The sequence below is a fragment of the Balaenoptera physalus genome (genome assembly GCF_965194825.1).
Source record: "Balaenoptera physalus genome assembly, chromosome: X".
Classification (NCBI taxonomy): Eukaryota; Metazoa; Chordata; class Mammalia; order Artiodactyla; family Balaenopteridae; genus Balaenoptera; species Balaenoptera physalus.
Window position 1 is genome coordinate 120,208,885 of NC_138903.1, and position 11,333 is coordinate 120,220,217.

At 39.9% G+C, this 11,333-nt stretch overlaps 1 long non-coding RNA gene across 1 annotated transcript in view; it reads left to right on the forward strand.

Moving 5' to 3' along the window:
- The window catches only part of LOC309652052, an 877,231-nt gene that overhangs the window by 381,873 nt on the left and 484,025 nt on the right, over positions 1-11,333 (forward strand). The window lies entirely within an intron of this gene.

The window sequence follows — 11,333 nt, forward strand, 5'->3', positions numbered from 1 at the left end:
TTTCAAAATGTCGTGTTTCTCCACTGTAAAGTTATTATCTTTCCTATTCATTACAAGTGAGTCACTAAGTCCAACCCACACAGAAGAAGAGAGAAATGAAGTTACACCTCCTGGAACAAAAAACGTCAAATAATTTGTGGATGTTTGTTAAAACCACCACAGTAACTAATAAATATTTGGAGGAATACTTTGAGGCTGTACAATTATCCCATTTTGCCTTAAAGTTTCACCTACTAACTTTAGCATTCATCATATCTTGCCTGCAGTACTTATCACTATAGCGTTCTAAGAGTGATTTTATATTTCTCTCATTCCTTCCGCATTTTAATTGGAATTCTTCTGTAAGGAAGATTCGTCCCTTCTCCCCACTAATTTATTCATTTATTTATATCCATGTGGACTTATGGGAGTTGCTTTACACTTCGGGTTATAATTCAATGCTATAACAATTTATTTTGTTGCTCAAATTTTCAAGTGTTAGATATAGGAGCAATTTTAGTTGGGTTCTTGTGTCATTTTAACATCACCTGTAATATTGTATTACGACTTGTCTGGGTATGTGCCCATCTCACCCAATTAGACTGTAAGTCCTTGAAGACAGAAATGTTGTCTTATTTATCTTTGTGTTCCTAGTGTTGAACACAGTGCCAGACACATAGTAGGTCCTTGATGAAAGCCTGTTGAATGAATTAGCAGAGTCAATAAATGGGAGTGGGAGAATTTTCTCACTTTATAAAAGAATCTATCACTTCAGTCCCACACAAGCCCGTATGAGGCCAAAGGAAACTTGGATCCGAGTTGTTTGCAAAGAGTTCATCATTTATATTTGGATGTCATCTAACACAGTTGTAGACCAATTTGTGGACAGCACTGCTGCAGCCAAAGAAGAAGGGGTGTTGTTGAATGGGTGAGCAGAGATAAAGTGTCTGAAATAGTGAGAGTGCTCCCAGAATCCTGGCCTCCCAGGTTGGAAATGCTCTTTGTAAAAGCACTTGGAAGCGGTCTGGTCCCTGACACCCCAGGCAGGAGCAGGAGAGCAGTATATAGGTTTTAAAGTAAGGCTGTTCAGGCAATCAGAATGTTTGGCCGAGCAATGTAATGCTTTAAGATAACATCTTCTATATCTCAGCGTTTTTGACATTTATTTTCATTTTTGGTTTATGTTATTGTGGGAGAAAAAGCCAGCAAGTGGCAGAATTTTAGAAAATCTCTGACTTTCACCCATTTTTGTCTTTGGTGGGGACCATCAATCCAAGATTCTTGACGGAAAGCCCAAAGCTCCTGCAGGCAAAGCTGTATGAAACTGTGCCTGGATATTCTTGCTCTCTGCCCAGGTATCAGAGAGCTAGAAAAGGCTGCCCTTAGGCCAACCATAGCAACTCTGGTCTTTCAATGTCCAGAAGAGGAAGATAACCAATGATCTTTGGGGCAGGGTGAAAACCTTTCTAGTAGCAGAGTTGGCTAAGGCGTCCATCAGACTTGAGTTGGAATCTTTTCAACCTCTTTCTTGCTATATTAACTTGAACAAGTTACTTAGCTCTCCAAACCTCAGTTTCTTCATCTGTAAAACGGTGATGATAATAGTGCCAACCGGATAGGTGGGTATAATGATATCGTGGATGTAAAGCCCCTAATGGAGTGATTGACTCATAGAAGGTGCTCAAGAGTGACACCTGTCATGAATGTGTTCCCAGGGCTCCAAACACTAACACTCCCCGAGCACTTCCTCTTGCGCTTCCAGAGTTCTTACCTCGTCTGCGGTAAGTAAATACCTGGTGCTGCTCTGCATTGTCGCAAATGTGAAAACAATTACCAAGACTTCCTCATGCAGCCCCCAGGCCCCCAGCCTGTAACCTTACCTTCTAAGCCTTTGATCATGTTTCTAGCTCTCCTCAAAATGGCTCCAAAAAAGTTTTAAATGGTTACCAGCTTCCAAAGCCTCCAAAGTCAACCTCCTGCTTGTATTTATTGCCGTCTCTTCAGACCATCCTGTGGCTCTCTTGACAATACACCATGTTCCCATGGTTTGTTCTAGTAAAAAGAGATGAAGTCTCTTGTGTTTGTCCCTAGGTAGCCATGTTGCTTCCTGATCAAGTGTTACAAGCTTTTTTTGTTTTGCAGTAAGACTAGAGATGGGGAAAAATTCACTCCTTGTCAGCCAGAATCCCAAGAAAACTCCTCCTGCATGAGAACTGATCATCACCTGGAAGCCCTGATTAGAATGCAGTGATTAGTTTGGATTGTTGCCTGACTTCTGAGTAGCACGCATCTAAAAACACAGAGCTCTAGCATGCATCTCAGCTTCGTCTGCAGCCAGGCTTCCCATCAGGCTGATGGAGGTGAATCTTTGAGAACAAGCCTTTAGGTCAGACTCTGGCCAGCACAGCACTGAACATTCTATAAGCTGACAATAAATAGTAGAAACATGTCATAAGCACCTATAAAAATTTTATGGCCTGGCCTCATGCAGTGCAAGATATAACTCCTGTAATCAGGAGCTAATTGGCCATTTTTAGGACACTGGTTCCCTGCCATCAATCTCCTGCCTCCAAGACTGTGATTTGATCTGTGCAGTCGAGAAGAAAGTTGGTAACTGGGCAGGATATTTGTCTCTAAATATCTGAGAAGAAACCATAAAAGGAAGAGCTGAAAATTATTCACTGTGGTCAGTGGGGCAAGAAAGAGATTACGAAGCTTAAATTGTGTTTTTCAAAGCATCAGGCTAGCTGCATCATTAATGAAAACAGCATGTAACCAAAGGTGAAACAGAGGGCATTCTTGAGACTCATCATTAAAATAATTTTACTGCCTTATATTTGTAGGCAAGTTAGTCAGGGATAGAAGGCTACGAGCCTCCTTATGAGCCTCCAGAACTGGGGGACAAGGTCAGACAGTGTCATTCTGATTGGGATAAGAAGAATTGAAAATGAAATAGATGGGGTTAGCCATCTGTGGAAATCTTTTCAGAAGCAACCAACCCTAAGAGATAACTTGAAAATGTGTTGCTAATGAAATGAAGGCAAGTCCCTAAAATTTCCTCAGGAAGCTGCCAATCAAAATGTCACGCATTTAGGATCTGCTGTGATCTCAGAATTGTTAATTAGATTGGGAGTCAATAACAGCTGGCATCTTACACTTACTTGCTGAGTGACCTTGGGAGAGCTCTTTGACCTCTCTGAGACTCGGTTTCTTCATCTGCAACATGGTAAAGGCTAATACCTACCTGACAGAATTGCTGTATTATGTGAAAACATTCATTAGAAAGTGTTTTGTAAATGATACGAGCCCTAAAATATTAGTTTGATGATGATGATGATGAAAGTGACAAAAATGCAAATGGGTGTGGGATATAGAAAAAGGACCACTGCCTTGTATATTTCTTTTAACTGATTGTGACTAAGACTTTCTGTCTGGTTTAGTAATATCTTAGGATGGAACCCCTGCCTATCTCCTTTAACCCTCAAATCGCTACAATTACCAGGATTTGTCCTCCAAAGCCCCCATTCATCTCAGAGTCATTCTTCCCACCTGGAGGCATGTATCTGCCCTTACTTTGCTGAGCATCCCCCTTTCCTTGTTTCCTTTTTCCTACCACTTTTCTTTTGCTTATTACTCTCTCAAATACATATATATATATATAAAATAAGTCAAGTCAAAAGTATGTGCCTTTGATTAGGTCAATAACCTTAGCCTTTGATCTAAAGTCCCCTTATCCCCCAGTGGGGTAGGGACCATATTGGTTGATTTATTTTGTTTGGAATCTAGCCCAGAACTCCCCAAGTATTCCAAAATATTTTGGGGTTAATGGTGCTACAGTCCCAAGAGATCACCAAGTCTCTATACAATGTGATATTTTATCATGTCATTCTGCTGTTGATTTCAACTATATACATATCTTCTACCCACGCCTCCATCTCCACCAGTTTTTTTGTAAGTTCTGCTCTACTGTTGACATGTCAACATTGTGTTCTACATTGGCTATTCATTGTCAATACACATAATATCATTTGATTGTTTAGGAAAGCATTGGAGATAGACTTCTGCAGTGGAAGGAACATTACAGCAAAGAATCAGGAAAACTGGGTTCAAGTTCTCAGGCTACCATTAACTAGCTATGTGACCTTGGACAAGTCACTTTATTTGTTGAACCTCAGTTTCCTCATCGGTAAAACTGAGATGATCACTGCTTGGTGTGTTTGTTTTACAAGCCATTGTAAGGATTTCACACTTATGCTTCTCATAACATCTATTACATTGTGCTTTAACTGTTTGTTTACTTTTCTATGTCCTCCATCAGAGTAACAGTTTCCTGAGAGCAGGACCATCTGTATCCCCAGAATTTGGCAGAAAGCCAGGCACATAGTAGGTTCTCAATGATATTTGTGGAAAGAATGAGCACATGAATAAATAAGGTCATGATTGTGAAAGTGCTCTGCAAATATGAGAACGTGCAAAATTATTTCAAAATGTTCTAGTGAGGCAAGTATTTTAGTATTTGCATACCCATTTTACAGATAGAGAATACTCATAGGGATAAAGTGCACTGTCCAAGGTGATACAATGAGGTGGTCAAGGGGAAAAGAAGAGCTCCCTGTCTCTTGACACCTTGACCAGCTCATTTCCCACCATAGTACACTGTCTCTAATTTTGTTATCAGTACTGTTATTCTTACTGGTTGGAGTTTTCAGGTATTCTACCTTGGTCTGTGTGGGATGAAGTTGTGGTAGTGCCCAGTTTGGCTTGGACCTTTCAGAGATATTACAGGGTGCAAAAAGTAGTTGGTTGTATATAAATCCCATTCTGCAGCTTTTTTTTATCAGTTTGGTTGTAAGGTAATCTCTTAGGCCAGTAAAGTCAGTGCAAAAGTACACAACTTTTGAGCAGAGTCCAGCTCAGTAAGAAACTGGTACCGAAGAAATGGAGTTAAAAATATTCCCAGGAGTGATTATTTGCAGATTATCAGACAATTGACAGGAAGCCAGGCTCTCCTAAAGCTCTTTAAACCACTTTTTTTTTTCTCAGGAAACCAAGTAACTTGCTTTTACTTTATTAAGAAATTGTTACCCTAGGATTTTTCCAGCTAGAATGGATGCTAAAGGAGTAGCGATCACCTTTGTGAAACAAGTGTAGGACAGCTTTCAGGAGCCCTGCAATTGCTGTGTGGTGTCTCAATCAATTACACTGAAATAGCAGCAGCTGCAGAGGCGTTGTCACCATAGAAACACAATAAGCATAGCTTACAGAAGTGGACAACTGGACCTAAGCACCCCACACACTTCTATGTGAAGACGGTTCAGACCGTAATTATGCCAACTCATGCCACACACAAATACCCATTTTAATATGTAGAGCACAGTCCCTGGAATCTTCCCTAAATTTCCCTTTTGGGATTGTATTACAGCAAATATACTGAGTAACCAAACCTAGATGCACTCCAAGAAAACCCTGTGTTGTGATTCAGTTCCACGCTACAATAGTCATCCTTCCTGCTGCACTGTCATCCTCCTGCCCCAAGCAGGCCCTTAACTTTTCCCATCTGGGCTCTTGCAATTACCCCTTAGATGGTCCCCCTGCCCTATTTTTGGATCACCTACAACTCTTCCTTTACATTGTTCCTGGAGTGGTCTCTCTAAATTTCAAATATTTGATTGTGTTACTATCTTACGAAAATCCTTTCCAGTGGTTTCCCATAACCTCAGCTGTGTTTCCAAAAATGTATTCTGGGGTTCCATTGTCAAATAAGTTTGAGAAGTGCTTCTGAAAATATCCCTGCTTCTGGGCATTCACTGTGCATTCTGGTGTATTGAGAGCTCTGAGAAGAGTATTATAGGAAAACTGATTTGTTTAATCCCACTGCTTCCATACTTATTTGCCCACGGGAGGAGGAATTCCTAGAGAATCAGACTTTGAAGGCTAGTGGGATCTGATTGCAGGACTTCGACAGGACTGGGGGAAACAGAGACTCCACTCTTGGAGGGCACACACAAAGTAGTGTGTGCATCGGGACCCAGGGGAAGGAGCAGTGACCCCAGGGGAGACTGAACCAGACCTATGTGCTACTGTTGGAGGGTCTCCTGCAGAGGCTGGGGGTGGCTCTGTCTCACTGTGAGGACAAGGACACTGGCAGCAGAAGTTCTGGGAAGTACTCCTTGGCGTGAGCCCTCCCAGAGTCCGCAATTAGCCCCACCAAAGAGCCTGGGTAGGCTCCAGTGTTGGGTTGCCTCAGGCCAAACAACCAACAGGGAGGGAACCCAGCCCCACCCATCAGCAGACAGGCGGATTAAAGTTTTACTGAGCTCTGCCCACCAAAGCAACAGCCAGCTCTACCCACCACCAGTCCCTCCCATAAGGAAACTTGCACAAGCCTCTTAGATAGCCTCATCCACCAGAGGGCAGAGAGCAGAAGCAAGAAGAACTACAATCTTGCAGCTTGTGGAACAAAAACCACATTCACAGAAAGACACACAAGATGAAAAGGCAGAGGGATATGTACAAGATGAAGGAACAAGATAAAACCCCAGAAAAACGACTAAATGAAGTGGAGATAGGCAACCTTCCAGAAAAAGAATTCAGAATAATGAGAGTGAAGATGATCCAGGACCTCGGAAAAAGAATGGAGGCAAAGATTGAGAAGATGCAAGAAATGTTTAACAAAGACCTAGAAGAATTAAAGAACAGACAAACAGAGATGAACAATACAATAACTGAAATGAAAAATACACTAGAAGGAATCAATAGCAGAATAACTGAGGCAGAAGAATGGATAAGTGACCTGGAAGACAGAATGGTGGAATTCACTGCTGTGGAACAGAATAAAGAAAAAAGAATGAAAAGAAATGAAGACAGCCTAAGAGACCTCTGGGACAACATTAAATGCAACAACATTCGCATTATAGGGGTCCCAGAAGGAGAAGAGAGAGAGAAAGGACCAGAGAAAATATTTGAAGAGATTATAGTCAAAAACTTCCCTAACATGGGAAAGGAAATAGCCACCCAAGTCCAGGAAGCGCAGAGTCCCATACAGGATAAACCCAAGGAGAAACACGCCGAGACACATAGTAATCAACTTGGCAAAAATTAAAGACAAAGAAAAATTATTGAAAGCAGCAAGGGAAAAACGACAAATACCATACAAGAGAACTCCCATAAGGTTAACAGCTGATTTCTCAGCAGAAACTTTACAAGCCAGAAGGGAGTGGCATGATATACTTAAAGTGATGAAAGGGAAGAACCTACAACCAAGATTACTCTACCTGGCAAGGATCTCATTCAGATTTGATGGAGAAATCAAAAGCTTTACAGACAAGCAAAAGCTAAGAGAATTCAGCACCACCAAACCAGCTCTACAACAAATGCTAAAGGAATTTCTCTAAGTGGGAAACACAAGAGAAGAAAAGGACCTACAAAAACAAACCCAAAACCATTAAGAAAATGGTAATAGGAACATATATATCAATAATTACCTTAAACGTGAATGGATTAAATGCTCCAACCAAAAGACACAGGCTTGCTGAATGGATACAAAAACAAGACCCATGGGCTTCCCTGGTGGTGCAGTGGTTGAGAATCTGCCTGCCACTGCAGGGGACACGGGTTCGAGCCCTGGTCTGGGAAGATCCCACATGCCGCAGAGTAACTAAGCCCGTGAGCCACAATTACTGAGCCTGCGCGTCTGGAGCCCGTGCTCTGCAACAAGAGATGCCGCGATAATGAGAGGCCGACGCACCACGATGAAGAGTGGCCCCCACTTTCCGCAACTAGAGGAAGCCCTCACACAGAAACGAAGACCCAACACAGCCATAAATAAATAAATAAATAAATAAACCCAAAGTTTAAAAAAAAAACAAGACCCATATATATGCTGTCTAAAAGAGACCCACTTCAGACCTAGGGACACATACAGACTGAAAGTGAGGGGATGGAAAAAGATATTCTATGCAAATGGAAATCAAAAGAAAGCTGGAGTAGCAATACACATATCAGATAAAATAGACTTTAAAATAAAGAATGTTACAAGAGACAAGGAAGGACACTACATAATGATCAAGGGATCAATCCAAGAAGAAGATATAACAATTATAAATATATATGCACCCAACATAGGAGCACCTCAATACATAAGGCAACTGCTAACAGCTCTAAAAGAGGAAATCGACAGCAGCACAATAATAGTGGGGGACTTTAACACCTCACTTACACCCATGGACAGATCATCCAAACAGAAAATTAATAAGGAAACACAAGCTTTAAATGACACAATAGACCAGATAGATTTAATTGATATTTATAGGACATTCCATCCAAAAACAGCAGATTACACTTTCTTCTCAAGTGCGCATGGAACATTCTCCAGGATAGATCACATCTTGGGTCACAAATCAAGCCTCAGTAAATTTAAGAAAATTGAAATCATATCAAGCATCTCTTCTGACCACAACGCTATGAGATTAGAAATGCATTACAGGGGAAAAAATGTAACAAACACATGGAGGCTAAACAATACGTTACTAAATAACCAATCAAAGAGGAAATCAAAAAATACCTAGAGACAAATGACAATGAAAACACGATGATCCAAAACCTATGGGATGCAGCAAAAGCAGTTCTAAAAGGGAAGTTTATAGCTGTACAAGCCTACCTCAATAAACAAGAAAAATCTCAAATACACAATCTAACCTTACACCTGAAGGAACTAGAGAAAGAGGAACAAACAAAACCCACAGTTAGCAGAAGGAAAGAAATCATAAAGATCAGAGCAGAAATAAATGAAATAGAAACAAAGAAAACAATAGCAAAGATCAATATAACTAAAAGCTGGTTCTTTGAGAAGATAAACAAAATTGATAAACCATTAGGCAGACTCATCAAGAAAAAGAGGGAGAGGACTCAAATCAATAAAATTAGAAATGAAAAAGGAGAAGTTACAACAGACACGGCAGAAACACAAAGCATCCTAAGACACTACTACAAGCAACTCTATGCCAATAAAATGGACAACCTGGAAGAAATGGACAAATTCTTAGAACAGTATAATCTTCCAAGACTGAACCAGGAAGAAATAGAAAATATGAACAGACCAATCACAAGTAATGAAATTGAAACTGATTAAACATCTTCCAACAAACAAAAGTCCAGGACCAGATGGCTTCACAGGTGAATTCTATCAAACATTTAGAGAAGAGCTAACACATATCCTTCGCAAACTCTTCCAAAAAACTGCAGAGGAAGGAAACTCCCAAACTCATTCTGTGAGGCCAACATCACCCTGATACCAAAACCAGACAAAGACACTGCAAAAAAAGAAAATTACAGACCAGTATCACTGATGAATATAGATGCAAAAATCCTCAACAAAATACTAGCAGACAGAATCCAACAACACATTAAAAGGATCATACACCAAGATCAAGTGGGATTTATCCCAGGGATGCAAGGATTCTTCAATATACGCAAATCAATCAATGTGATACACTATATTAACAAATTGAAGAATAAAAACCATATGATCATCTCAATAGATGCAGAAAAAGCTTTTGACAAAATTCAACACCCATTTATGATAAAAACTCTCCAGAAAGTAGGCATAGAGGGAACCTACTTCAACATAATAATGGCCATATATGACAAACCAACAGCAAACATCATTCTCAATGGTGAAAAACTGAAAGCATTTCCTCTAAGATCAGGAACGAGACAAGGATGTCCACTCTCACCAGTATTATTCAACATAGTTTTGGAAGTCCTAGCCATGGCAATCAGAGAAGAAAAAGAAATAAAAGGAATCCAAATTGGAAAAGAAGAAGTAAAACTGTCACTGTTTGCAGATGACATGATACAATACATAGAGAATCCTAAAGATGCCACCAGAAAACTACTAGAGCTAATCAATGAATTTGGTAAAGTTGCAGGATACAAAATTAATGCACAGAAACCTCTTGCATTCCTATACACTAATGATGAAAAATCTGAAAGAGAAATTAAGGAAACACTCCCATTTACCATTGCAACAAAAAGAATAAATACCTAGGAATAAACCTACCTAGGGAGACAAAAGACCTGTATGCAGAAAACTATAAGACACTGATGAAAGAAATTAATGATACCAACAGATGGCGAGATATATACCATGATCTTGGATTGGAAGAATCAATGTTGTGAAAATGACTATACTACCGAAAGCAATCTACAGATTCAATGCAACCCCTATCAAATTACCAATGGCATTTTTTACAGAACTAGAACAAAAAATCTTAAAATTTGTATGGAAACACAAAAGACCCCAAATAGCCAAAGCAGTCCTGAGGGAAAAAAACGGAGCTGGAGGAATCAGGCTCCCTGACTTCAGACTATACTACAAAGCTATAGTAATCAAGACAATATGGTCCTGGCACAAAAACAGAAATATAGATCAATGGAACAGGATAGAAAGCCCAGAGATAAACCCACGCACCTATGGTCAACTAATCTATGACAAAGGAGGCAAGGATATAAAGTGGAGAGAAGACAGTCTCTTCAATAAGTGGTGCTGGGGAAACTGGAGAGCTACATGTAAAAGAATGAAATAAGAACACTCCCTAACACCATACACAAAAATAAACTCAAAATGGATTAGAGACCTAAATGTAAGACCGAGCACTATAAAACTCTTAGAGGAAAACATAGGAAGAACACTCTTTGACATAAATCACACCAAGATATTTTCTGATCCATCTCCTAGAGTAATGGAAATAAAAACAAAAATAAACAAATGGGACCCAATGAAACTTAAAAGCTTTTGCACAGCAAAGGAAACCATAAACAAGACGAAAAGACAACCCTCAGAATGGGAGAAAATATTTGCAAATGAAGCAACTGACAAAGGATTAATCTTCAAAACATACAAGCAACTCATGCAGCTCAATATCAAAAAAAAACCCAATCCAAAAATGGGCAGAAGACCTAAATAGACATTTCTCCAAAGAAGATATACAGATTGCCAACAGACACATGAAAGAATGCTCAACATCATTAATCATTAGAGAAGTGCAAATCAAAACTACAATGAGATATCCTCTCACACCGGTCAGAATGGCCATCATCAAAAAATCTAGAAACAATAAATGCTGGAGAGGGTGTGGAGAAAAGGGAACCCTCTTGCACTGTTGGTGGGAATGTAAATTGATACAGCCACTATGGGGAACATTATGGAGGTTCCTTAAAAAACTAAAAATAGAACTAACATATGACCCAGCAATCCCACTACTGGGCATATACCCAGAGAAAACCATAATTCAAAAAGACACATGCACCCCAATGTTCATTGCAGCACTATTTACAATAGCCAGGTCATGGAA